The sequence below is a fragment of the Carassius carassius genome, chromosome 50 (assembly GCF_963082965.1).
Source record: "Carassius carassius chromosome 50, fCarCar2.1, whole genome shotgun sequence".
Lineage (NCBI taxonomy): Eukaryota > Metazoa > Chordata > Actinopteri > Cypriniformes > Cyprinidae > Carassius > Carassius carassius.
This window is the reverse complement of record NC_081804.1, coordinates 10,846,583-10,873,566: the sequence shown is the minus strand read 5'-3', so window position 1 is coordinate 10,873,566 and position 26,984 is coordinate 10,846,583. Positions and strand designations below refer to the sequence as shown.

Genomic DNA, 26,984 nt, shown 5'->3' with positions numbered 1-26,984 from the left:
AAAAAAAGACAAAAAGAGTAATACTACAGGGCAAACGCTTGTTTTGACAGGAGTAGCATCACTTAAACCCAAGCTGTTGCCAGTTTTGCAGTAGTAGGCAGCAGGAAGCAAAGCGTGACTGTCTGACTGTAGTAAGAGAGCGTGACTACATTTTGAAAAAGCCAGAGACAGAGGGGCGGTGCTCCCTTAAGAGTGCTGCAGTACGGCAGACAGGTGAAACGAGGACACGCTGGCACTAGATGTTCCAGGGAGAATGAGAGAGAGAGAGAGAGAGAGAGAGAGAGAAAGTGTGTTTGTAGGAGAGAGAGAGAGAGAGAGAGAGAGAGAGAGAGAGAGAGAGAGATGTTACACCCCATCATTTTCAGACATAAGACTCAAACCACACTACTGCACAGAGAAAAAAGGGAAAAAAGAGACAGAGGACCATAATTCTTCATTATTCAGGCACTCCACACTTTCAGGAGGGCCCCACTATAATTAAGCTCCACTTATAATTTACATAAGCCCTAAATAACCTCAGCTTTATTGATGATTTCAATGCTATACAATGGCAGGTATCTATGCCAACAATATATAGCAATGAATCTAACCTGCTCTGACAGACTGCCCTTCAAGTGGTCGCTAACATAGCAAACATTACACTATACGAATAACCATTAAGCATCAACATGCCAGTATGAAATGTCCAGTGAGTGCTGGACTTTTTCCACATTATTCATGTTTTAGTATATAAATGTAAAAAAGGTGGATCATGTATGTTAACATATTAGCATTTAAACATACAGTTTAACAGCTCTAAACGACTGCCAGTTAGGATAATTTGACATATTCACATATAAAAATATACCTCATTCACATAAACATTGATCAGCAAGGCTGCCAACTGCTTTTATAACGACACCTTGATTAGCAAACAAACTGTTGATTTAGTTTTTGAAATGCTAGTTAGCTGTTAGTATAAGAGAGATCTAATTTGAATCCATAGTCTATATGACTATATAACAAAAACTATAAAAGACTGCTATAAACTAAGGAATTCAGAGGATTTAGACACTGTACATTTGTTTTAGCACTTTAGTAAACCTAAACAAAAGCTGTAGCATCAAGTAAAGCTGTAGCAAACAGGCTAACAATTTGAGGTTCTCATATTAAACAGCAGTAATGGTGGGATGAATTTTGAACAGTGCTAAACGATTATAAGTACAGAAAGGTTTAGCCAGTTAGCATGGCTTGTTAGCCCTTCTCTAGACAGCCAGGCAAAGAAGTTGATACAAAGAAGAAATACATTTTTTGTTATGCAACATATAAAACATATTTTCTTGCATTAAATTAGATTTAAGTTTGGAGTTGATAGGTTTTTGAATGCAGTCTCTTATGCTCACCAAGGCTGCATTTATTTGATCAAAAATGCAGGGAAAACTGTAATTTTGTGAACTATTAGTAGCCTACAACTAAAAAAAACAGTTTTCTATTTGAATATATATTAGAATATAATTTATTCCTGTGATGCAAAGCTGAATTTTCTGCATCATTACTTCAGTGTCACATGATCCTTCAGAAATAATTCTAATGATTTGCTTCTCAAGACACATTTTTGATTATTATCAATGCTGAAAATACTTTTCAAAATACTTTTGTTTTTGATAAATTTAAAGTTTCCTTGCTGAATAAAAGTATTACTTTATTTGATAGTGTATGTTTTGATATATTTCAAACTGAAGTCGTAAGAAAAAAAAATCTAAATTATAAGATGAACTCATAATTCAGACTTTTTGTCTTGCAATTCTGAGTCTACATCTCAATTTATATTTCACAATTCTGTCTTTTTTCCTACCATGGAATGAAAAATAAATAAATAAAATAAGCTAATTGCTAATTTCCATAGAATATACTTGTTAAATAAATGAATATTTTGTCTTCATTTAATCCTTATTTAATTTTTGTCTTGCTTGCCATAAGACAAAAAAAAAAAAAAAGCTAAACAAAAATACAGACAGTCCATAAAAAATAAAATGATCACATATGGTTACATTTACTGTAAAAGTGAAAGTGAAAATTAATAATTTTTATGTTCTTTATGATGCATTATGATGCATGGTAAAATCTAACTATACAAATAATTATTATAAAAAATAGCATTTCAAAAGCTGTGCCCATGTAAATCCTACATTTTAGTTTCTTCCAATATCCATAATGTATTTTTCAGGATATATCCAAAAAACACTATACATACAAATGAATACTAATGAGATCAGGCTATTCATGTAATCAGAATAAGATCAAATAGAGTGCAATTTGAAATGTATGCCTCCTACTTCCTATGCTTTTAATTTGATTAAAAGACCACAGTAATCTTAAACTGCTGAGTTTTAGAAGACGCTCTGCTCTCAGATTTTATGGAGGAGAGATCAAAAGTCACAGATTTTCAATAAACACTCAAAAGTTCCAACGCCAAATGATCTGAGCTATGCATTTTAACTCTAGATGCTTACTATGCCAGCAGTTGCCACATTCAGTTTTATTCTCATTCAGGAACTGCAGGAGAATGATCTAAGACAAAACGATACTTTAATGAAATATTAACGCATAACTATTAGGTCTCAAAACTAACATAACTAACAGCGCTGTTAAGTCTCCTGAGCTTTGACTAATGAGCAACAAAATGTTTCTCTTGAAAGTGCAAATTACAAGTGACATTATCATTAATATGTCAAAAGTAATTAGCTAGCAGCTGATACAGCTTGACTTTAAGCACAGACAGAGTAATTCAATAGAGCCTCGCTTGAAGCCACGAAGATCGACTTTCAAAAGCCATCAGTAAGACGTCTCCCTTTGTACGTTCTGACAGTCTTTTCTTCTTCATTGCCAACTTTGTAGCACATCAAAATGCACCAACCACAGTATCGTAATGCAACATTTGTTTGAGCCATACACATTTTCAGCTACCTCAGATAGAGCTTATAAATAAAGTCTTTCTATGAGGGAAAGGCAAACAGAACTGAACACTCTGCACATTGTTGTGAAGGGTGATTGCGAAACAACACCAGTCTTGTCTGAGGATACTCAAGACCTTGGAGAACTTGATGGATGAGGGTTTTATTTCTAAATCCGACAGGACCTGTCAGTGTAAAACTGCTGCTTGTACCTCTGCGGAGCTCGCCAGACATTTTGGCTCCAGGGAAGTGGCTTTGCGCTGGAAGCCCAAAGATTTAAGAAAACACACCATGTGAAAAGAGCATTTTAAAATGGACCCCTACACCCACCATGTAAGTGAGTGAGGTCACCGTAGTTACCTCAGAGAAACCTTTGTTAGTGGCTGGATGGTGAGAAGAATTTCTGGAGCTCTGCCGGAGCTGTGGTCCCACTCGTCTTGTGGGAAACAAACCTCATTAAAACGCCCCACATCGTCAATTGTTAATTGTTTCGCAGCAGTTTGGACTTGATATGTTTGATTTTGCGGACTTGTCATAATTTATAACACTGGCCAATATGATTAAAGTTGTTTACTTGGGAATCAATGTGTCAGATTTTCAAGCAGCGAAATGTCTGCGAGCGAATGTCTGCTGTAAATTAATGTCTGTGATGTGCGAGGTTGCTTATTGGTACAATAACTCTCTGCCATCTCTCCAGCTTCCCGTCCCACCCTTTCATCTGTTGCTTGTCTGGGTGAGAAAAAATTCCTGGGTGATTGTTGAGGGGCCCACTGTATTCAGGAACAAAAGGCCTCCTCTCTCTCAGGGTGGCGGAACGCTTGGTTTCCGGCATGATGTCATTCTGTTGGACAGAGGAAGAGATGTCATTCAGGATTGAATCAGAGATTATGCTGGTTTCTTGGGATGGAGGGAGGATGAGTTGGGTTGAAGGGAGTTTGTGTGTGTCCCACACGTCCCACACAGTTTTAGTAGCACAGTTTTGGGAAAGCTAATTTGAACTGGAACTTTCCAAGCTTCAAGCTTCTATGCATAATTTAAAGTATAGTTACGTGTTATACTTAAGCTACACACTAGCTACTACAATTACTACAGTGATGCAATTTTGTTGATGAACTATGCAAAATATATTTAAAAGGTGATACTTTAGTATTATTTTATATACATATATATATATATATATATATATATATATATATATATATATATATATATATATATATATATATATATATATATATATATATATATATATAAAATATTTTTTTCATGTTTATAATTAGCTTTTTTATTTTCAGTTTTAGATTCAGATATTTTTATAGTAATATTTTAATATTAAGTTTTGCATTTTACTTTTAGTTTTAGTAATTTTAGTTCTTCAACTTTAACTTGTTTCAGTTAGTTGCCAAGGCAGTTTTTATGTAACATTTATATTTTATTTTATTTTATTTAAGCTTTATTTTCTAGCACCAAAAATGTATTTTAAATAGTTTTTTAATGTACAAATATACAAAATGTACAACTAACTACACTACACAAAATACACCCTTTTCATGTAACTTAGAAACCGCAGTCATGCAACTTTAAATTTAATATGTAAAGAAAAGTAAGCCATTTGAGGTTGATTTTCTCTACAAAGTGTGAACACTTTGTGACTGTGGCATTTTCAAAACATTTCTCAGTTTGTTTGGTAATTCTGACCTTCAACAGTGGTTCAACCAATAGTGTAAGTTTGGGGGCAGAGCTGTCAGTTTGTCTGGCCAATAGTAGATTGGTGGAGTGTCAGGGAAAAACTGTTTGAAAACAGTTGTTAACGGTGCAGTCCCAATTCATGAAATTTCTCAATTCAGCTTTAACAAAGTGATAAAATAGGCACACTGTTAACTGATTAAAACAAACAATTCTCCAACTTAATCAGTTCATTAAATTAAATATCCAAACAAATTAATTCACTAAAACTAATCGAATTTCTGTTGGCCTCAATTTTTTATTATTATCTCAGCTTGTGCTAAAGGGATAGTTTGCCCTTAAAAAATTTTATTCTGTCATCATTTACTTTTCCTCGTGTCATTCCAAACCTATGACTTTCTTTCTTCTGTGGAACATGAAAGAAGATATTTTGATACATTTCTCAGTTGTTGGTTTTCTTCTTTTTTTCGTCCATAAAATTGGAAGTCAATGGTCACCAAATCTGTTTCCCAACATTCTTCAAAATATCTTCCTTTGTGTTCTGCAGAATGAAGTCAAATGACTTTGAAACAACATGTAAATGAATTTTCAAACGTGGTGTAGCATGACAGAATTTGTTGTGAAAAACTCCACTTTTTAAATAGTTCTTGTCATTCTACTGAAAACAGTTAAATTAGTAACGTCACTACTTTTAGTTAACCAGATTTGAACTTCTTTTGAACAAAAAGACAAATATGGAAAAATGTTCAAACACAGACTGGATAATACTTCACCGGAGAGCTCCTGAACACTTCCTATCAGTTGTCAGTACAAAAACAAAACTCCTGAGACATTTCTCACAAAAGCTTCCCATCTGTAATACGCTCATTAAAATAAGCTCTGCTCTGGTAGTACGACCATCATTGTGAATGGTCGATATGTACCCATAAAATCTGACTGTATGCAACTTCCTTGTTGTCTGTCCTAAAGCACTTAGCCTGTTTGATATGACAGGTTATTTAAGTGTAATCTTCCTGCCTTGATCTATTGCCTCAACACATTATATGTGGAGCAGGCAGCAAAAGCACAAATCCTCCTAGTGTCTGCTATCAGCGAATTAATGGCCTTGTCTAAGGGATACAGATCATTGTGCAGCACTATAGATGGGTGAGTGAGTTCACTGCACTCTGTCAGTGTCGCTCACAGCCCAGTGGTGCCAGGCTGAGTCAGACTGACTTGTTCTCTTTCTCCTCACACTCAAAGCTAGCTGTGAAAGGCTGCTACACAGCCGAGTGCTTCTTCACTGTCTCTTTACTATGTCTTGGGATGGTAAACAAAGAACAAGTGAGTTAAAGTCACATTAACCTAATGAACCAGACTGGTGAGGCTGAGTTTGGATGTGGTCTAGTCATGTGGTGAAATATCCAGACTTATGACCAAGTTCGTCCGGTTCAGTCAGCGAGGGGTTCTCCATGAACTATCTCCATTGTGTTCTTGAGTGGGACTCTTAAGCCCACGGTGCTCCAGGGGGACTCACCCAGCAATAAATCAAAGTCCCTCTGAAAGAAGTCAGTCCAATCAGAGACCATCTTGGAAACGCCTCCTTGCAGCTATTTCCAGTCATGCAAGTTCAGCAAAGATACATTTAAAAAACTTGCATTCAAATCATCAGTAAATCTGGCAAAATAAATAAATAAATAAAATAATCAAGATACATTGTTATAACATTAACTAAGATTAAGATATAGCTAAACAAATATTACAATCATATAGGAATTACTTCATCATTTTTTTTTATTAATATTCAGTTAAAATAATATAAAATATAATAATAATAAAATATTTCAGTTTAGTCCAGCTAATGAAAAATCAGTCAATCGGTCAATTTATCCATTCATTGATCCATTTATCCTCCCATCTGTCTATAAAATTTATCTATCTATCTATCTATCTATCTATCTATCTATCTATCTATCTATCTATCTATCTATCTATCTATCTATCTATCTATCTATCTATCTATCTATCTATCTATCTATCTATCGATCTATCTATCGATCTATCGACCTATACTTCAATTTGTCTAGTGATCCATCAATCCATCCTTCCATCCATCCATCCATCTATCTGTCTGTCTATCTATCTATCTGTCTGTCCTTCATCCATCCATCCATCCATCCATCCATTTGTCTTTATTAATTATTAATCATTAATTATTTTTATGTATAAAGTGGGGAAAATCTTTACTTAAAAAAGAATAAGAACACAACCATAACTGGACTTGCCTGTAGATGCATATCTCTAACTTGATGACTGAGTCGTTTGTTAGTGTGAAGTAGGTGAATAAAGAGCCTCTTTTCTGGACGAACTCCAAACCACAGTGTTGGTAATGAACACCTTATGTATGTCAAGATACGCAGTAAAATGAAGCCGCTTCCTGACCTTCACCCTCCTTTCCCTTACGCAGTGCTTTTGGTTGCATTTAGAGCCATTCTGGACAAATGGAGACCCCACCCCCACCCATGTGTCCCATGACAGCTGAATGAGCAACTTTCTGGCGAAGGTAGAGAGAAGGAAAGCATAAAATCTTAAGTGTAGTAAGTGTAACAGAAGCTGTAATGACCATGTCACTTTGTGACCTGTTCCGACCATGTCACTGGCAACAGCTTTATTTAGTTTGACCCAATTCCCTACTTTGATCCCCACTGTGCAGTAGCCTTATTACTTGCAAGCTAACATTATTTAAATACTCAGCAATAGTCACTAATTACAATGTAAATAAACTGAGAAAATGCATCTCCTTTAATCAGTATTGTGCAACCAGAAAAAACTATTTATACTACTTCTACAACTTACACAAAAGGCCTTTTCTAGCATTAACAATTGTGGAATTAGATTCATTGTTTGCCTTACAAATCTACATATTCAGCAGCTAAAATGGTCATTGTCCTGACAAATACAAGCAAGCCTGAACCAAGTGACCTCATCAAAACAGGGAGACTGACAAAACTGTCTGCTTCCCCCTGAACTTCCTGTTGTGAAGCATGGACCCTAAATCCCCCTTTACCGTTCAGCACCTCTTCCTGTTTTCCACACGCCTGCTGGGAGATTGTTATTGTCATCTATCACAGCTGGGCTCTGGATGGACACGTTACCTGAAAACATACACATCCAAACACGACACTCTCCACGCATAGAGTACAAAATAGGGCCTGAAAATCCTAAAAATGAGAGCATTCTTTCCATTTCACAACACTATTATAATTTATATATATATATATATACACACACACATATATATATATATATATAGTGATGAACATAATAATAATAATAATAAAACAAATAATGCACCACAAAATGAAACATGAATTTTATCAATTGAAATATTAAAATAAATAAATAATACAACAAAAATATGTGTTACAAGTAAAGTTATGGTCACATTTATTGTGTCTCTCTCTGCTACATATTGCAAGCAAAATCCATTAATTTCAACAGGAATCAACAGGAGTTGATTTCAAAGTGACTTTTGTCTGAGCTCTTGACAAATTTCAATATAATAATTTACAATATTTTTAAATTTATAAATTAATTAATTAATTTATTGATAAAAAAGTATTCTTATTACTTTAGTGTGAAATTACAGTATATTCCAGGTTAATAACTGCATTACTTTCATAGTAATTTCACAGTGGGTCTTCTCTTGTATCTAATTGCACTCTAAGAAATTTCTTGTAAACAAACAGAATCATGCTGTTTCTACAGAGCATATGCACTATGAAGGCACCCAGCATGCATTGCAGCATGAATAGATCATGCTATAGAGTTTTTTTTTATTCTTATTGGTTTTATTTGTGCTATTGAACTTGTTTTTGGTTGAGTTTTATCAGTTTGTGTAGTTAGTTTATTTTGTAATTATGGTTTATGTTGTAAGTGTAGTTTTTATTTGTCGAGTGTTACCATTGATGTGTGTAATGATATATAAACTTCATAATCATCGGGAAGAAGGAGGCGGGAACCGACGGACAATCAAATGACATTTTAATGAGAAAATAAACACAAAACAGCGCGTTAGCCCCTCACGGACGACTGACGCGCACAATTAAAAACCAAACACAACTAAAATCCAGGCCTGGTCCTCTCTCGTCCGTCACTGTCGTCGCTCCGGTTTTATATCCCTCCATCTCCTCCGTGGGACTCGAGACTGGTGGGTCGAGCGGGTGTTGCTCATTTCCGATCACTCCACCGGCCTCGCTCCTGTTCCCAAGTCTCTCGGCCCAGCCCCACTCGTCACCAGTGTTGTGCTAGTTACTAAGAAATAGTAACTAGTTACAGTTACTAGTTACTTAATTCTAAAAGTAACTCAATTACTTTGTTGATTACTTACACCAAAAAGTAATGCATTACTGTTAAAAGTAACTTTTTAGTTACTTTTTTAAAGAACTTTCTTTAATGTTCCCATTAATGCACTTTAATGCTTTATGGTCTATACAAACACAAAGTAAAACAGAAAGTAATTTTTAAACACTATTTTGATTAAGTCAGAACAGCACAAACTGAATATTGTATATCACAAGGATTTCTGAAATAAATAACAAAACACCTGAATAATATATTCAGAATCAAAAACTAAAGTTGCTTCTGCATCATAAAAGCTGTTGTGTTGAGCCCTTAAAAATGTTCCTTTCACAGCTTAAGTATGAAAACTATCAACAATGGACAACATAACACAAAACATTTTGAGATTTGTGTCTTTAAAAAAGTGCTTTATGCACTTCATTCATCTCTCTTAATGGCAGATGTTCATGTCTGGGAAAAGACAGAAATACAAAGCTGATATTTATTCCTTCCCCATTAAGTGGCGACCCTGACAGATCCTCAAATAAATATTTGAAATAGTCGCATCTGGTTCTCTACTCAAAGGAAGGAGGTCAATGAGGACGTAGTCCACTTGTTTTGACACATCTCTCGTATGTGATGATGTCAGTAACATTTGACCCTGACCAATAGCCAGCATTTCCTGCAAGCCTCAAGGCATGTGTGTCCGCTCAGATCTGTCAGTGCACACATCCTGCGCTCACATCACCCAACAAAGTGGTAGTCATTCAGCACTAAATCTATCATTGTTAACGTAAAAGCCTGGATATAATTTCCCCAAAACAAAACTGGTAAGCTCTCCTATATGTTCAAACCATTTCATTAGAAGAAGATGAAGAAAGCCTGGCAATTTCATTAAATCTTAATTGGGACTTGAGCAGTAAAACAATAAAAAGGCTATATAAGTTTCACATGTAAGTTTAGCTATCAAGAGCACGAAAATGACTTTGTTTACTCAGTTGGTTCATGTAAGTCCAATTTTTCTGGCCCTTAACAGGCTTAATCCCAATATTCTTTTTTCCACAGGCAGCAATGCTCACTGATCCAAACAATAAAGGAAATCAAGTACAGTAATAGGCCTACATACTTTGTTGCTGGAGGAGCTTATGCTGAAATGCGACAATCATAAGAAGCAAAAGAGATGCAAAGCCATATGTGATGAGTCGGCTACTTCCCCCTAATTATAATCATCACCCTGTCCCCCTTCGCCACCCTTCGCCAGGCTCCCGACAGGAGTGGGTGTATGAGAGAGGAGGGGTGCTGTAAAGCCAGGGCTGGCGGCGTGTTTAAATGCCGAGCGCGCCTCTCCTCTGGAGACCGGTATCTTCCCCATGCATGCACGCTGGTGTCCTCATGGGTCCAGAAGGGTGCGTAGAGGGACTCCTGCACCACCAGAGACGTGAGCTGCTGGACCCGCGGTCCGGACGAGAACTGCACCCATTACACGGCCATCGGGCCAGGATGCCGGGCCATCTACTTCCTTCAAGCGCCGAGCCAGCGAGCAGGATGCAGCCGCTGGAAGAAGCTGCCGCCCCTCGCACCCCAGACCGAAGAGGGGAGTGCGTGCGGCCACCGGACTCCGCCCCTTACCTGGACCCTTCCATCTTGAACACTACCCTGCAGCACGACGAGGACGCCAGATTCCCTGTTTATTTTGGACACTCTTCCCTTATGGACACTTATTTCTCTTTTTTGTTTTGTTGTTTTCTGTTAATAAAAGCCTTTCCGAGGCCTGATGCCACCCCCACTGTGTCTGTCGTTTGCTTCTCCCGCCACAGTGGTGGAGAATGCGGGCAAGGCGGAGCCTAGACAGCACAGTTGGGCAACAGCACAGTTGGGCAACACCTGGTGACGTCATTCCCTCTCGCTCGCAAAAGTTTGCAAAAACCCGGACTGGGACAGAGGAACGATGGAGATGGCCTCCCAGCCACAAAAGGGGTAAGTGATGTGTCCTCTATTGGCATTTTACCCTGTGGTTGGTTGAGGCTGTTGACTAAAAGCCGGTTTCTCTTTCCCTATTCTGGCACGGTGCGAGAGGGAAACTGCCCGGAGAGGAAACCCCTGCCCCGCCCACTCCGACCATTTGGAACCTGGTTGAGGAAGGTAGCACTCCCATGTGGGCGGCGACCTGATGACGGGGATATCACTTGGGGGGGGGGGGTGACAAGTTGGTTGCCTCCCCCCTAATTATCATCGCCACCCCATCCCTTAATTGCCGCCCTTCACCAGGCTCCCGACAGGAGTGGGTGTGTGAGAGAGGAGGGGCGCTGAAATAACCTGGGCTGGCGGCGTGTGATGAGGCACACCTGACGCAAATGGAGCCTCATCACCGCCGCTGTTTAAATGCTGATTGTGCCTCTCCTCGGGAGACCGGTCTCTTCACCGTGCATGCATCCCGGTGTCCTCGTGGGTCCAGGAAGGGTGCGTAGAGGAACTCCTGTGAGTTGCCGGACCCACGGTCCAGACGAGAACCGCACCTGTTATACAGCCGTCGGTCCAGGATAGTCCCTTCAATCGTTATGGCCAGTGAGAAGGATGCAGCCACTGGAAGAAGCCATCGACCCTCGAGCCCTGGACCAAAGACACTCTTCCCCTTTGGACACTTTTTCCCCCCCGTTTTTGTTCTTTTCTGTTAATAAAAGCCTCTCCAAGGCCTGACGCCACCCCCACAGTGTCTGTCATTTGCTCCTCCTGCCACACCATATTAATCTGCCATTATAATCCCCTGCTTTGCAGTTAAAAAACAAATGCAGTAATATGTTTGTGGATATCTGGACATAACTTATAGTGATGCTTGTACAACAAATAGTGTATAGATAAGTTATGTAATCTACATGAATGTTGATGATAGTGATATCTGATTCACTTAATTGCAAATTGTGAGTCTCAGATCTGAATCTATTTATACAACGCGTTATGGATCTCCATGATTTTACACAAACTGTGCTTATGATTATCGAATTTTATTGAAAATATGATAAATACTCAGTTCAGTCATGAAACTCTTTCCATGCTGCTGATAGGCTGTCTAGTCGCCAGTTCTGTAGCTAATCAATAGCTTCTTTCTATCTACGCTAAGTTTTATTTTCTGGTCCGCCTAGAGGAAGCTCAGTCGTGTCTCTAGCCCTCCTCCTCCCCAGCACCACCTGTCTAGATCTGCTTTTGTCTTACACTTCAGGGTTCAGCAGAACAGGTCTTTGTACTTTGCTCAGCAGCATGTTTTCTTCATTGTATTTCTTTTAGTTTAACAAAAGATTGACATTTTTTAAACTTATATTTACATTTACATTTATATTGCTCATTATTAAAATGTGTGTTACAAACTACTGACTGAAAATCATGTAATGACTGAAATATTAGTTTTCAAAATCAAGCAGCATAAAAAGCTAAAAAAAAAAAATTAAGTGAATGACACCAGAGGCCATGCACAGTTACAAATGGCTGCACATGCTCTTACATTTTAAAAAGATAAACTGATTATAAGATCCTACATGTGGGTGCTCATTGAAGTGAGTGGTCAGGCAAAAACACATGCTTGGCACATGTCTCTCATTATACACAACCGATTAAGCTGTTGTGGTATGCTTTTTATTTTCTCATACCCAAATGTTTGAGATCACAAGGTGGGCGAGTTCATGTGCTTTCAGTACACAAGGCCGCCAGACCGCTGCATACCATAGCTGAGCGGCTAAGCAAAAGCGATAGTGCTACAAACATGTGCATCCAGAGCTGTTATTAGGGTGAAAGCAGCAATATTCCTATAAAAACTCAAACTATCATTACGGTCCTGACGTGTCATTTTGAAATGATTTGAATAGATTGAGACAGTCTTGCTGTCTCACTCCAGGCTCTTCTAGCCTGGCACAAATGGTGCTATATTGAGAGACCTCATCTGCCCTATGAGGCAGAGATATCTAGTTGCCACCTTTGGCACATGGACAGAGGCGGAGATATACGCATTTCCTTGAGAAAAGCCTGACCTCAGATGACTGCCTTTAACCTCCATCGACCATGGGAATGACTCCATGCATTGTTTAGAGAGCCATTGTGGTCTTTTAGATGTTGTTTCTCTGTAAAAAAAAAAAAAAAGGGTGAACACACAGTAAATGAGTCTTATTTGTAAGTCTGCTTTGAATCAGCAATGATCAATAGGCTATCACCCAGGGCAAAGTGAAAATAAAACAAGACTGAAGTGACTTTAAACTTTGGAGGCAAATAGTTTACATTAGCAGAGGTCCCTCACAATTAAGAGCAGCTTACTAGTGGTATAATTGTCCAATTGGACATAGGGAACATGGGAAATTTTTGAGAGCATTAAAATTGTAAATTGTGCGGACGATTTAGCAAATTGAGGGAACGAAATAGTAATCGTATGCATGTTTTAGCATATCGAGGGAACAAATTAGTAAATCGTGCACATGTTTTAGGAAAACGAGGGAACAAATTAGTAAATCGTGCACATGTTTTAGGAAAACGAGGGAACAAATTAGTAAATCGTGCACACAATTTATTTTTTCTTGAAAAGTTTTTAAAAGTCTGAATTGTGAGATATAAACTCAGAATTGCAAGAATAAAAGACTGAAAATGTGTCATATTTAAAAAAAAAAAAAATCTTTGACAGAAACAGGCTTCCATATATGTCGTGATATGGAAGAAAAGCTTTGTTCCACTTCTGTTTAAATGCGACTTTAAACTGCATGCAGATTTGAAAAAGAGAGCAGAAAATGATTAAGTGATTTTGCAACTGTATTTTACACTTTTCATACAAGTAGGTCCATATTTTAAGGGCCTTGGTTATCTTTCCATTTTAATTTAGTTTTCAAGAAAAATGGCTTAACTTTAAGTGCCACATTTTTCACTTTAGTAAAAGTTACTTAACTTGCCTTTCAGTACATTACAAATCACCCACCTAATAATAAGTAAAGAGTAATAATAAGGTTCATGTTGTGACAGATTATACCAGTCGTATGTGTGACACTGCTCCAGTTGTACTGACATTTCATCCCATTGAGTTCTTAGCATGGTTTGGATGAGGCACTACAAGCTGGCGAAAAAGTCTCTATCCTGAGGTGACCCACATGATGTTATTTTCAGACTAAACAAATTTAGCTCTTACCCATGGAGCTAATTCTACTTGGCAGTAAAATGTCTTGCTTATTGGCAGTTTCTTCTATCCGTCCCAACAACTGAGGACCTTGTGTACATCTGTGCCACTGCAGTAGATAAAAAGCCTGCTGAGTTTACCCAGAATTGTTATGCCCTTCTTTTTATAGTCACCACAAACATTTTACAAATTATGGCATTAAATAGTCAGAGGAAATACGATTGCAAAAAAAGAAAGAAATGGTGCTTATGCAATGCAATTTAATCCTATCAAACGCCTTGCAGAGTCTTGAGTAAGTCCACATTCTCCTTAACAATAATTTTCTCATTGGAAATAAACAGAAATGAATATTTTATTAGAACATCACATTACATAAGTAAATGGTCTAAGCAGATCATAAGAATCAAGTCTCTATGGTGTTGGTCAATGTGTCAGTCAAAATGATATGAAATGCTAAAGTAAAGAACATCACTCTTAAAGAGCTAATCGTTTCACTTGACTGTTAATGAAAGTGTCAACTTGGGTTGTTTTAAGAGCATGACACAAGCAAAATGTCACATGGATCTGACAAGCATCTGAATTCTGCCCCTTTAGACTTGGCATCTGCACAATCATGCTCTGAAAGAACTGTCCATAAATGCATTTCAAGATGCAAGGTGCCTTTGTGTCGAATAACATTTAATATATAAACATGCCAAAAAGAGATACACCAATAATACCATCTTGTGATAGGAGATGACCACAGAAAGCAAAGACATAATAAACAAAAAAAGTATATTTACAATACAGTAAGAGATGATGAAACATGCTAAAAATTTTAAAGAGAAATTAAAATGTTGTTTTTGTTTATTTAACCTCAGGTTGTTTCAAACCCATGTAAAACACAAAAGGAAATAGTTGAATATCAGGGTGGGTGAATTCAATACAGTGGAGCTATATTGTGACCCATTTTAACAAGGCACCCAAGAGTGTCAACAAACATTTCCACACAGCTTGCAGTATAATTTCCAAGATACATTTACCACATTTAGTCATGATTTTCCAAGTAAACTTTACCACGAGCTATTGTATTGAATTCATACTACAATGTGACTTTTTGCACTCTTTTGTAACTTTTTCTTGTGAAGGCCATAGGGATACATTTTTTTGTTTTTAAAAATCTTCGTTCACTGAATTTTCCGAAAATTCATGTTCACTGTGAATGGGATAAAAACAGAATATAAATGTATTAGGCACTAATATTGCTAATAAGGTTCTGTCCATTTAAGACACTGTCACTTCTTTCCTCTCCTTTGGTATCCTGAGTAGAAATGTCCACACAGATCCATTTCTAGGAAAACCCTTCACCTGCTTAAAAGGTTTCCACATGTTCCCTGTGATGGTGTACTCCAGATTCATGGATCGGTTCAGCATGAACACAGAGTCTCCTCTCACTACAGCAGTGAACAGTGCCCCTTTGCCGCTGCCATAGTGCCCAGGCATTGACGTCCACTGTCCGGTTATGTTGTAGCAGTCCATCAAACAGTGCAGGAAGTCGTCTTGGGGGCCGTTACGAATAACGTAGAGGTTGTCCTTGTGGGCCACCATACAGTGTCCGTAGCTCTGGTGCTTCATAAGTGTACTCAGCAGAACCCACACATCCTGGTTTGGGATGTATTCATAGATTTCATTAGTCTCCATCGGTTTCCACACTGTAAAATCTAATAAGTTGGGCTTACTTAAAAAAAGCATGCAAACTGATTGCCTTGAAAAAACTAAGTAAAGTGAAATAGGAATAGTATGTTGTACTGACAAATGGTTAGTTAGTATAGTTAACTTACACAAGAGTTCTATTAACTAAAAAAGAACTGTAGGGGGTACTTGATCCTTTCATTTAGGTTTACTCATGACTTAGTACAGCTACTCACTGACTCCCAGAATGCATTGCGCAGAATAAATTATGCAGTTGCTTTGTTTTAAAGTTGTTGTTTTTATTTGCCAATTTTATTTGCTGTCTTGTGTCAGCAGTAGCACAACAAAAAGAGCAAATAAAATGGCTATTGTTACAATTAATGAAAATAAATTAAATTTAATTGTTACCATTGTTGTGATTCACGTGATGAATGTTTAGTCTGTGTGTGACTTCAGCATATTACCACTCACTATTTAAGGATTATATAAAAAGCATATCAGGGTATTTATGAAAAATAAAATCTCAAAAAGGTCATTTTTAAACACACACAAAAAAATGCTTTAATTAAATAATAGGTGATTTTATGAAAACAACCTATTTATTACTTTTCTTTGAAATCAAAGAACTCTGATTTCATGATGCATTTCTCCATTAATAGAGACAAAATTATAGTAACATAAATGAAGTTTCAAGTGCCCAACCAAAGGGAACGCTTATCACTATAATGGTGAGCTAAAAAAAAAAAAAAAAACGGCAATTAGCAACATATTAGTGCACTGCTGCCTCTCACTGGTTTATTAATGTCATTGGTTCCTTTGTGGCTACTTGAATATTTTAAGTAAGTGTCACCCAAAACAGTAAGTAAATTGTTTTATTTGCCTTGAAAGTAGCTGAAACTTAATAAAACCTAGTAAGTATAATGACTAAGTAAAGGTAACTAATTAAATCTAAGTAAGGTAAACTATTGGATTTTACAGTGCACGGACACACAAAGATTTGGCTCATAGCTTTGGTGCATGCGACTCCAGCGACCTGTCGAGGTAAGGTGCTGTGAATGTCCACTCCTTTGAGACAGCGTTATATATATCAACTGATATGGTGGTTCTTCCAGACTCTCCTCCAATGGCATAGGACTTGGTAGCAAACTCCAGGTATTGGTGACAACAACATAGCAAAAGCTAGCATCAACAGGCCTCTTGTCAACACCATGCACACCTCCGCCAATGTAGAGTTGGTTGTCCAAAACGGTTAAAGCAACCAGAGAGGTGCTGGCCTCCATTGGCAAGGCAGTGAGAACCTTCCATTCTTCATCATCCTCATCAAGGTAGCATATAGTCCTTTTGTGAGGAGTTTGTTCAAGAGGAAGCTCATCCACAGAGCAAGTGTGAACCTACAGCCATAAATGCACTAGGAACCAGAGACTCCACATGTTCGGCCAACTCCTGAGGAAGTTTCTTCAAGTCCTCTTGCATGTCACGGTGCACATTCCGGATGAACTGAGCTGACATCTTGTGGAGTCCCAATAAGCCATAGGTGGCTGAAACTTGGTACATGAGTAGACAGTTGTTGGAGTTGAGAAGATCCTGAAGATGCTTTGCAAGAGATTCGGCCTGGAAGAAAGCTGCACATTCAATGGCTTATAAAATCTCCTCGTCATTCAGAATGGGTCTCTTACCACTGGCCACAGACAGCATCATTAGGAACCCTTGAGCTTTAAAGTTCCTCACGTGAATCTCTTCTTGATGGCACTCTAGCTTCCCCGATCTGTAAAGTGCCCTGAAGTATTCGCATTCTCCTAACAGTAGAGACTTGTTTGTTTCAAAGACACTGTCTCCAACTCTTACCTTGACAATGTCCATGTCTAGCAGCCTGATTGATAATTTGTCTTGTGCTCTTAGTTCATAAATACTCGCCATTGGTGAAAACCAATAAAGTATCTTCTTTTGAAGTAGACTTTGAGCTTTGTGACTTTGCAGATCTTTTTTATGCTCAAGCATCTCTGTATTACTGAACTAATGAATTAAAATCAAGTTAACTTTGCTATTGTTAGTCCATCTTGAACTATTCATTAGAATAGTTGAACATTATTGTTTTGTTGAGGTTTAGTTCTCTATCACAGTAGATCAGACAGAACAGAATACATCCCAACATGGGTCCACTCTCTGCTTTAATAAAAGGTAATTAACCCTCCTGCAGTGCAAGTTATGAGGTAATTGCAGGTCAGTGTTCATGCTGCAAGGCTTTCATATCTCTGTGAGAGATCAACCTGGGTTACCCAGAGTGCTCAGATTAATTTCTACTCACACCTAGACACAGGGGCTCGGCAGGCGCCCTCATAGCGTTGCTATGGAAACCGTACCGTCTGACTCTACCTTGTCTGTCTTGATTATCAAGAAATCAACCCCAGTTTACCTAAACGCTTGTAGCACTAATAGTGTCTGCATGACTGTTGAACTTTGACACACACACACACACACACACACACACACACGGGATGCTGAGTATAACCACACTCACGTGTCTTAGTCCTTCACGGCTGCTTGAAATTGATTTTATCACTTTAAATGGCCACACGTGATGAGGACAGTGGAGACGCTTGAACTATGTGACCTTCGTTACTCATTCAACTATTGGTGATGAAAATGATTTATAGAATGGACAAGTTTGGCTGCAAAAGACACTATTAGAATCACAGTCTAACAACACGTGCTTCAAATAATGTGAGCAAAAAGCATATTAGTAAAACAAAGGGAACAGCTTGATTTCTAACCATAACAAGTGAAAAGGTCAGCATGTGTTTATGTTCCCCATGCTGTGTCATGGTGAGCCATGTGCTGGACCATGTGATCTCTTTGTTTTGATCATGTGATGGCAAATCCAGCGGGAGTAGGGCTAGGTAACAGGCTTTGAGCAGGATTGTGTTCAGTGTTGTAACCTCATTGTGTAAATTGGCTATTATGAAAGCCTGCAGCGAATGTACCGGACAGATCCAGATATTTTTTAATTCTGCTGTTTATTCCCCTTTTCTCTCAGTGGAGTCACATGTACAAGAATTAAAGGGATATTTCACACAAAAATAAACATTATGTCATCATTTACTAACCCTTATGTTTTTCCTAACCGTATGACTTACTGTCTTCTGTGGGACACAAAAGAAGATATTTGGAAGAATGTGCAGGTTGCACTTATTCATGCAATTTCAAAACATGAGGAGCTTTCAAACTTTCAAACTGCATAAACAAGGTCCATTTGACTTTTTGGATTGGTTTAAAAAGCCATTACATTCAGAAATAAAATCATATAGGTTTGGAAAAACATGTTCAATTCAGATCTAATCAAGTTTATTTGTAAGTGCTTTTTATGATACAGATCATTGCAAACCAACTTTACAGAAAATTAAGTTTCTACAATATTTAGAATATTTAGTAGTAGCTTATATATAACATATTGGTTATAATGTTGGTGATAAGTTTCATTTTTGAGTGAACTACTGCTTTAAGTGTTGGAAACACAACTATTTTTTAGAGCAGTGCTACTATGCATTAAGTTTTATCTTTCTTTTTTACTCACAGCTTGTTTTATCTAATAAATAAGGAAGTGAGGGAGGCAACCTAAAGAAAAAAGCTTGAAATATCTTCTTTGTGGGGGGTTACAATAGCTGAGTCAGGCATCTCATTGAATCCTATAATTTTATCTGAGCGCGAAGGAAGTGAATGGAACTGTAGGAGTGAACTGAGAGAAGTGTGTCTGAGATCTTCAGAGAAAGAGAAAGGGGTGAAAAGGTCCAATCAAGCGTGTTGTGCAACCAGCTTGATGTTACAAAAGTACACTGACTGAAGTACAAAGAAATAAGATCAAAGAGTGACCAAAAACTCACCTCAATCAAAAATTAGAATTAGAAACCACATCTAAGGTTTTAAATAATGGAGCGTACACATCCAAAGAAAGCACAAGCTTAGAACACTTTAAAGGAAGTGTGTGGGAGGATATAAAGATAGAAGGTGAATCGCTCTATCAATATGAAAGATCGTGCGGTGTTGTTCCCAACCAAAGCACATGCTGGGACCTCCACAGGAACCAAACCACATCAAACTGTTGTGTCAGTTTGATTCCCAGCTGCATAAAGGAGTTTGTGACTTCCCCAGCCCACTACAAAGAGGGTGAATGCTCTGCCAACGGTAAAGAAGATGTGTAAATTCAGTCCACAACATCAAGACAAAGCACATTTAGCAGGGCACTTGAAACATGATGGCATGTGTTTCTGGCGTTCCCTATGAGTAACGCTGCCACCTGCTCTAGATCTAGTGTTTCTGGGCTCCTACAAAGTCAATACAGAATTTGACAGCCTCTTTACATTAGGTCTCTATGGCTGAACATTGTTTATGCAAGGTTCCTCTGAGGGTTAACTGTCTGTTCCTTACTCTAATTTTGCTCTTTTGTGAAATTACACCTCTTAAATGCTCAAGAGTTAATCATTCTAGCTTTATAATTAACGAAAGAAAGTCACAATCATGGACCCGGAATGACTGTGCTAATTCCTCCATTGATTAGCAGAGGAACAAAACAGTGGGTTGCTTTTTAATTGCCATCTGCTTGACTGCCATTTTGGAGTGACAAGCAGATGACAGTGGCTTCACAATAATGGTCAAAAAAATCAATGACCACCTCCCTCCCACCACTAAAGTTTCTAAACAGTTTCTATAAATACACCCCCCCCCCCCATTTAAATGATAAGTAAATAAATAAATATTTCCAATATATAATCAGAACTTAACTTTTAAGTTATAAAGTTATATTTTTCCCCCCACTGAAATTTAAATTAATAAAATAAAATTTCAAGTATATTGCCAGAACATGCATGCTTAAATTATACAAGTTTTTTTTCAAATATAAAAAAATCAATCCATCCATCAATCAAACAATCAATCAATCAATCAATCAATCAATCAATCAATCAATCAATCAATCAATCCCATTTTGATTATATTGCCAGAATTTACATGTGTAAAATCAGATTTTTCATTGCTTAAATCACTCTCTCTCTCTCTCTCTCTCTCTCTCTCTCTCTCTCTCTCTCTATATATATATATATATATATATATATATATAAAATTATAATATAAAACAAATACATACAATTTCAGTTATTGCAAGGACTTGCATAATTATAAAATCAGATTTTTTCACAAAAATGTGTGCAGGATTTACTTTAAAAATAATTCACCAAGTACATTTTACAATAATTACAAAAAAATGGTAAGCAACACATACAGAAAGAAATGTGAAATTTTGAAATTACAAGAGTAGTATGTAGTATGTTGTAAAACATGCTTAAAGGGTTAGTTCCCCGAAAAATGGAAATTAGGCCATAAATTACTCACCCTCACTCAAGTCATCCTAGGTGAATATTACTTTCTTCTTTCAGACGAATGCAGTCGGAGTTATATAAAAAATTGTCTTTGATCTTTCAAGCTGTTTAATGGCACTCAGTTGGTGTTGCACTGCATCGGTCCTTGAGAAGTTAAATAAAAAGCTCATCCATTAAAAAAAGTTTCTCACATGGTTCTGGGAGGTGAACAAAGTCCTCCTCTAGTGAATTGATGCATTTTTGTAAGAAAAATATCCATATTCAAAATGTTATAATCACTTTAATGTAGCTTACGCCAACAGTTGTACAGAGAAGTAGCTCCGGGTGGATGACGTATGAGGTCTGGATTGCACATGCACTGGTGAGTCTCGTGAAAACCAACGTTTGTTAACAGGGGCAAAGGAAAAGGCAAAGTTTCCTTACTTTAGCAAGGGAAAACCAGTCTCCTCTTGGCTTATATTGAATCCTCTGACATTCGTCATTACAAATCCTTGTTTTGTAAATTAGTGACCATTGTTTTGTTTTGATCTCTCTAATTAGTGACCAGTGTTTTGTTTTGATCTCTCCCCTGTGCTTCTGTGTTCGTCACTTCTGAGCCGCGAATGCACAAAGTCGACCTCCATACATCATTCCCCCAGAACTGCTTTAGTTTAAAACAGTGAGCGCATGCTAGATTAAAGTGATTATTATGTCTTAAATACGGTTATTTTTCTTACAAAAACGCCTTTATTCACTACAGGAGGCCTTCGTCCAGCCCCCGAAGCCATGTGAGATTTTTTTTATTAAGGATGGCGCTTTTTATTTCACTTCTTTTGGACTGAAGCACTGCAACACCCACTGAGTAGCAAGTCATATGCACCTAGGATGCCTTGAGGGTGAGTAATTTATGGCCTAATTTTATAGTAGCATACTCCAATAATCTTACAATCTTATATAATATTACATGCTGGGCATTATACTGCCAGAACATGAATGCTTAGATGTTTAAAAATTGTTTATACACAAATGTTCATGTACATATTTCCGTTTTAGGTAATGGACTAGATTTAAAATAAAGTCTACCACAAGTATCCATACATGGAAACGTTCTCAATTATATTTAAAAGCATCCAAGAATGCACCAGGATTTGTTACTACATAATTTATATTAATATTTTATTGACTTATTATTTTACAATGTGTGATAATAAAGAATGTGGAGGTGTGTTGAAATCTCTCTGGCAGTGTAAATGTCTTGTGAAAGTAATAAAACTCCTATTTGTTTCTGCATCCACACTTCTAGTGTCAATAGAATTGATTTCCTTCATGTCCGCCTGACAACAATTGTTAATTGTACCACTTTGGGGGATGCAAATACACAGTTCATAAATTTTGAAAGAGATTCATCTCCAATAGCATGCATTAAAAAAACAACAGTGTCCCAATACACACATTCTCATATACATCGTTTACTACCTCTTTTGTTTGCCCTCTGTGGCCATATGTTATGTGCATTATAAATATTAAGCTGTCAGCCTGGCATAGTGTTTTAGGCTGAGTATGGGGGGTAGAAGCACTCTAGATGCAACTGTCAAATTGATTGACAGTTAAATTAAGGGCTAAAACAAAAGAATCAGTGACTCTCATAGCATTTCATGTGAGATGACAGATGCTTCAGACCACTGCGCATCAGTGCATGAAAGAGCATTTTCATTGGCTGGTGTGAGTCAAGTCAATTCAAAAAACTTTCAGGACCGATTAAATTATGAAAAAGTCTTTATATTATGATTTCACACAAAAATGAAAGTCATGTTATTTTGCTGAAAGATTAAGAGAATTATTCTCTTTAAAAAACATACACTGAAAATAAGAAAATAACCGGTAAGGTTTGGGACAGATAAGATTTTGTAAACATTTTTGAAAGAAGTCTCTTATGCTCACTAAGGCTGCTTTTCTTTGATATGTAAAAATAGCTGTTTTCTGTTTGAAAATATTTTACAGTGTAATTTATTGCTGTGATGGCAATGCTGAATTCTCAGCATCATTATTTCAGTCTTCAGTTATGATCCTTAAATCATTCTAATATGATGACATCTGTAAAAACATATTAGGGATGTGGAAATATTGATTCTGAATGATATCGGGTAGCCGATAATTATTATCATGCCATGGCTAATAACCAATAAAGGGCCAATATCAAAAATCTTTACTATTTAATCCCAATAAATGAAAAATAAAACACTAAAAAATGAAACCAGGCATCACAACATTTTAATGTACAGAATGAAAAATGGATATTAATTTTGATATTTGCAAACATTTAACAGTGTTGTTAAAAAAACACAAAAACAGTCTTAAGTTGCTGGGGTATATTCTTAGCAATAGCCAAAAAAACATGGTATGGGGCAAAATTATTGATTTTTCTTTTATGCCAAAAATCATTAGAATATTATGTTAACATCATGTTCCATGAAGATATTTTGTAAATTTCCTACCATAAATATATCAAACCTTAATTTATGATTAGTAATATGCATTACTAAGAATTTATTCGGATAAATTAAAAGGCAATTTTCTCAGTATATAGATTTTTTTGCACCCTCAGATTCCGGATTCCAAACCATACATCAATGGAAAGCTTATTTATTCAGCTTTCAGATTATGTATAAATCTTAAGACATAAGGCAATTTTAGGCAGGATAGTCTCCTACTATTTGTTACTAGTTAACACTGTAGATTACTCTCTTTTAGTCTATAGATCAGATCTTCTATGCTCCCTTCATCCTCAGCCATGTTATACATGAGCATATACATCCATCCTTTTGGGGAATGAGATAAAAGAAAGTGTTCTCAGAGTGTGACTGTCATAAAATCGGACCAGGCTTTCTTTCGGATAAGCTTAGAGTGACCTACATTCCACAACCCCCAGTCATAACACTGCAGGGTCATGTGACTACTGCCCTCAGTCAAAACAATAACATGAGGAGCAGTGGCTAAGGCTGAGGGCGGGGCTTGTGATACTTGGGGAGGCTTTGATGTCCCAACTCTTTGCAGGTGCTGAGAGAAGATGGTTGGGTGATAAACTCTCTCTTTACATGGCAACCATAAAAACACAACTGCTAATTTCGGGGCAAGAACTAGCAAATGTTGGACAGGAAACTTTAAAACAAACAATTTTTGGTGTCGTATTTCATGACTCAACAGATTTTCCCATTATGGTGAGTTAATTTAACTTATATGACACTGTTAAAGCAGAAGAGACCTTAAAAAGGAGAACCTAAAGGAACGGCTCACCATTTACTCACCCTCATGTCCATGTTGTGTGGAACGCAATAGAAGACTTTCTTGAAGTATGTTCACACTGCTCTTTGACATACATAAAAAGCAAGTCATTCTTTTAAAATCATTATGAACATTCACAACCCATTTGCTGTGATGTATTTACGAGACTTACAAAAACACAATATTGTGAAATGTTATTACAATTTAAAATAGCTGTTTTCTATTTTCATATTTTTTTAAATGTAATTTATATTTTGCAAAGCTGAATTTTCAGCATCAGTACTCCAGTTTTTAGTATCACACGATCTGTCATAAATCATATGTTGATTTGGTGCTAAAGAATCATTTCATAATATTTTGTATTCATATATATATATATTTTTTTATGTTTTGGTGGAAATCATTATACTTTTTCAGGACATTAGATGAATACAAAGTTAGTTTGAATTAAAATTTTCTTGAAATAATGCAAAAGTCTTTACTGTCATTTTTTATTGCATCCTCATTGAAAAAAAAACTATAAACACGACTACCAACTTCTGACCAGTAGTGTATTAGGAACATAAAAAAGATTCATTCAAAAATCAAAAATTCATTTTAATTTCATTTTTACTTCACTGATTAAATGCTCAACCAACTAACAATACAAATCAACCACTTAAAGGGATAGTTCATCCAAACAATTTTATTCTGTCATTAATTACTCTCCCTAATGCTGTTTTGAAAACTATAAGTCCTTTATTCATCCTCGGAACACAAATAAAAATATTTTCGATTAAATCCAAGAGCTTTCTGACCCTGCATAGACAGTAATGCAACTACCACATTCAAGGCCCAGAAAGGTATTGAGGACATCAGTAAAATAGTCCATGTGACATCAGTGGATCTTAAATTTATGAAGCTACAACAATACTTTTAGTATATAGTATATAAACTATTTTAGTATATACAATAGTTATGTTGCTGTCTTTACAGCTCTAGGATTTCATCAGAAATGTCTTAATTTGTATTCCGAAGATAAATGAAGATCTTACAGATTTGGAACAACATGAAGGGTTAGTAATTAATGACAGAATTTTCATTTTTGGGTGAACTAGCCATTTAAATAGTACATTACTGATATAACAATTTCTAAAAAAGATATTTGGATTACATTCACTGAGAAGTCACAGTTCAACATTTTTCAAGGTCCAAGTGACACCATTTGCATTTTGCTTATCTTGTGTTTGCCAACTGGCAGTGTTGATCCTTTATGGATGATACACTCTCACAAAAAAAATGCCAGGGTTTGGTGGAAATCAGAATGTGTGTTCACAGAAAGCTGTCTGACCTTGTGCTGACCTCTGATGTGCCATCAGGAAGTATAGGTACAGCCTGACCTCCCTATAGGGTTTAATTACATTTATGCTTTATGTGTAATATGCTGTACTCTAACATATTGTCTATTTGTTACCCTAAACTTCCCACCCATATGTCTTCTGATTGGACCGTTTTCCTACAATGCTGTAATCTATGGAGGTTAAAAACCCTAATTTAATGCTCCCAGCCCACCTGGCTAAAGTAAATGAATCTTATTCCTCCATTTTTAGTGTCTGGTCACAGTGCATAATAGTTATAATATATATATATATATATATATATACATACATACATACACACATACACACATACATACATACATACATACATACACATTTTTTATATATATATATATATATATATATATATATATATACATACATACATACACACACACACACACACACACACACACACACACACACACTCACACACACACACACACACACACACACACACACACACACACACACACACATAAATATCAATCATGCCTCAATGTAATGGCTTTGAATCATCTCCATTTGTGGGCTTTCCTTAACAAATATTGGTACATGTTATGCCATTATGTGATTAATTTGATAGTTAAACATAATTAAAGGGGTCATATGATCAATTTCTTATATCAATTTTTCTTTTCTCTTTTGAGTGTTAAAAGCTCTTGGTGCATAAAGAAGATCTGTAAAGTTGCAAAGACTAAAGTCTCAAATCCTAATAAATATTCTTTATAAAAGTTCAGACTCGTCCACAACACCCTAAAACGCATCGTTTAAACATGACGAGCATGATTTCACCAAGTACAACATGATTTTAGGAATAAATTATGGGTAGGTTAGGGTTAGGGATTGGGTTAAGTCTATATTTTTGGACAATAATCATGGCAACCTTTAAACATGCCCCCACATGTCTATGTCACTGTGTGGGAAGATTTGCATAACACTGCCCAAATGTTCACGCAAAGAAAGAAAATGTAACTTTTATTCTCGCTGTAATATTGTTGTTGCCGTGCCGCCATGTTGTGGAGATGCTGTGTGTTTTGTTTTGAAAGTGAAACTACTATGTTTGGACTAACCAAAAGAAGAGGATATTCACTTCATCATGCCTAGAGCTGATCCATGCTGGTCGATGAGGAAATACATTAACTTTGCACTGTGGATCGCCAGATCAGCTTTCACCGTGGACGAAGCGACATTATTGTAGCGACATTTCCACGCCTCGAAACATGATGCTGAATGAAACAAA

The 26,984-nt window shown here is 36.8% G+C and overlaps 1 long non-coding RNA gene and 1 pseudogene across 2 annotated transcripts; both read right to left on the bottom strand.

Annotated features, from left to right (window-relative positions):
- Positions 1–2,152: 2,152 nt before the first annotated feature.
- On the bottom strand, positions 2,153–26,924 carry LOC132133543 (uncharacterized). 2 transcript variants are annotated; one of them, XR_009429168.1, is made up of 3 exons: positions 26,815–26,924; positions 12,959–13,048; positions 2,153–3,774 (listed from the first exon to the last, which is right to left on the bottom strand). It is a non-coding gene; the product is annotated as an uncharacterized LOC132133543 (long non-coding RNA). The 2 variants fall into 2 exon arrangements; XR_009429167.1 differs by lacking the exon at positions 2,153–3,774 and adding an exon at positions 7,219–7,753.
- Positions 14,593–17,662, bottom strand: LOC132133567 (kelch repeat and BTB domain-containing protein 13-like; annotated as a pseudogene).
- Positions 26,925–26,984: the final 60 nt, after the last annotated feature.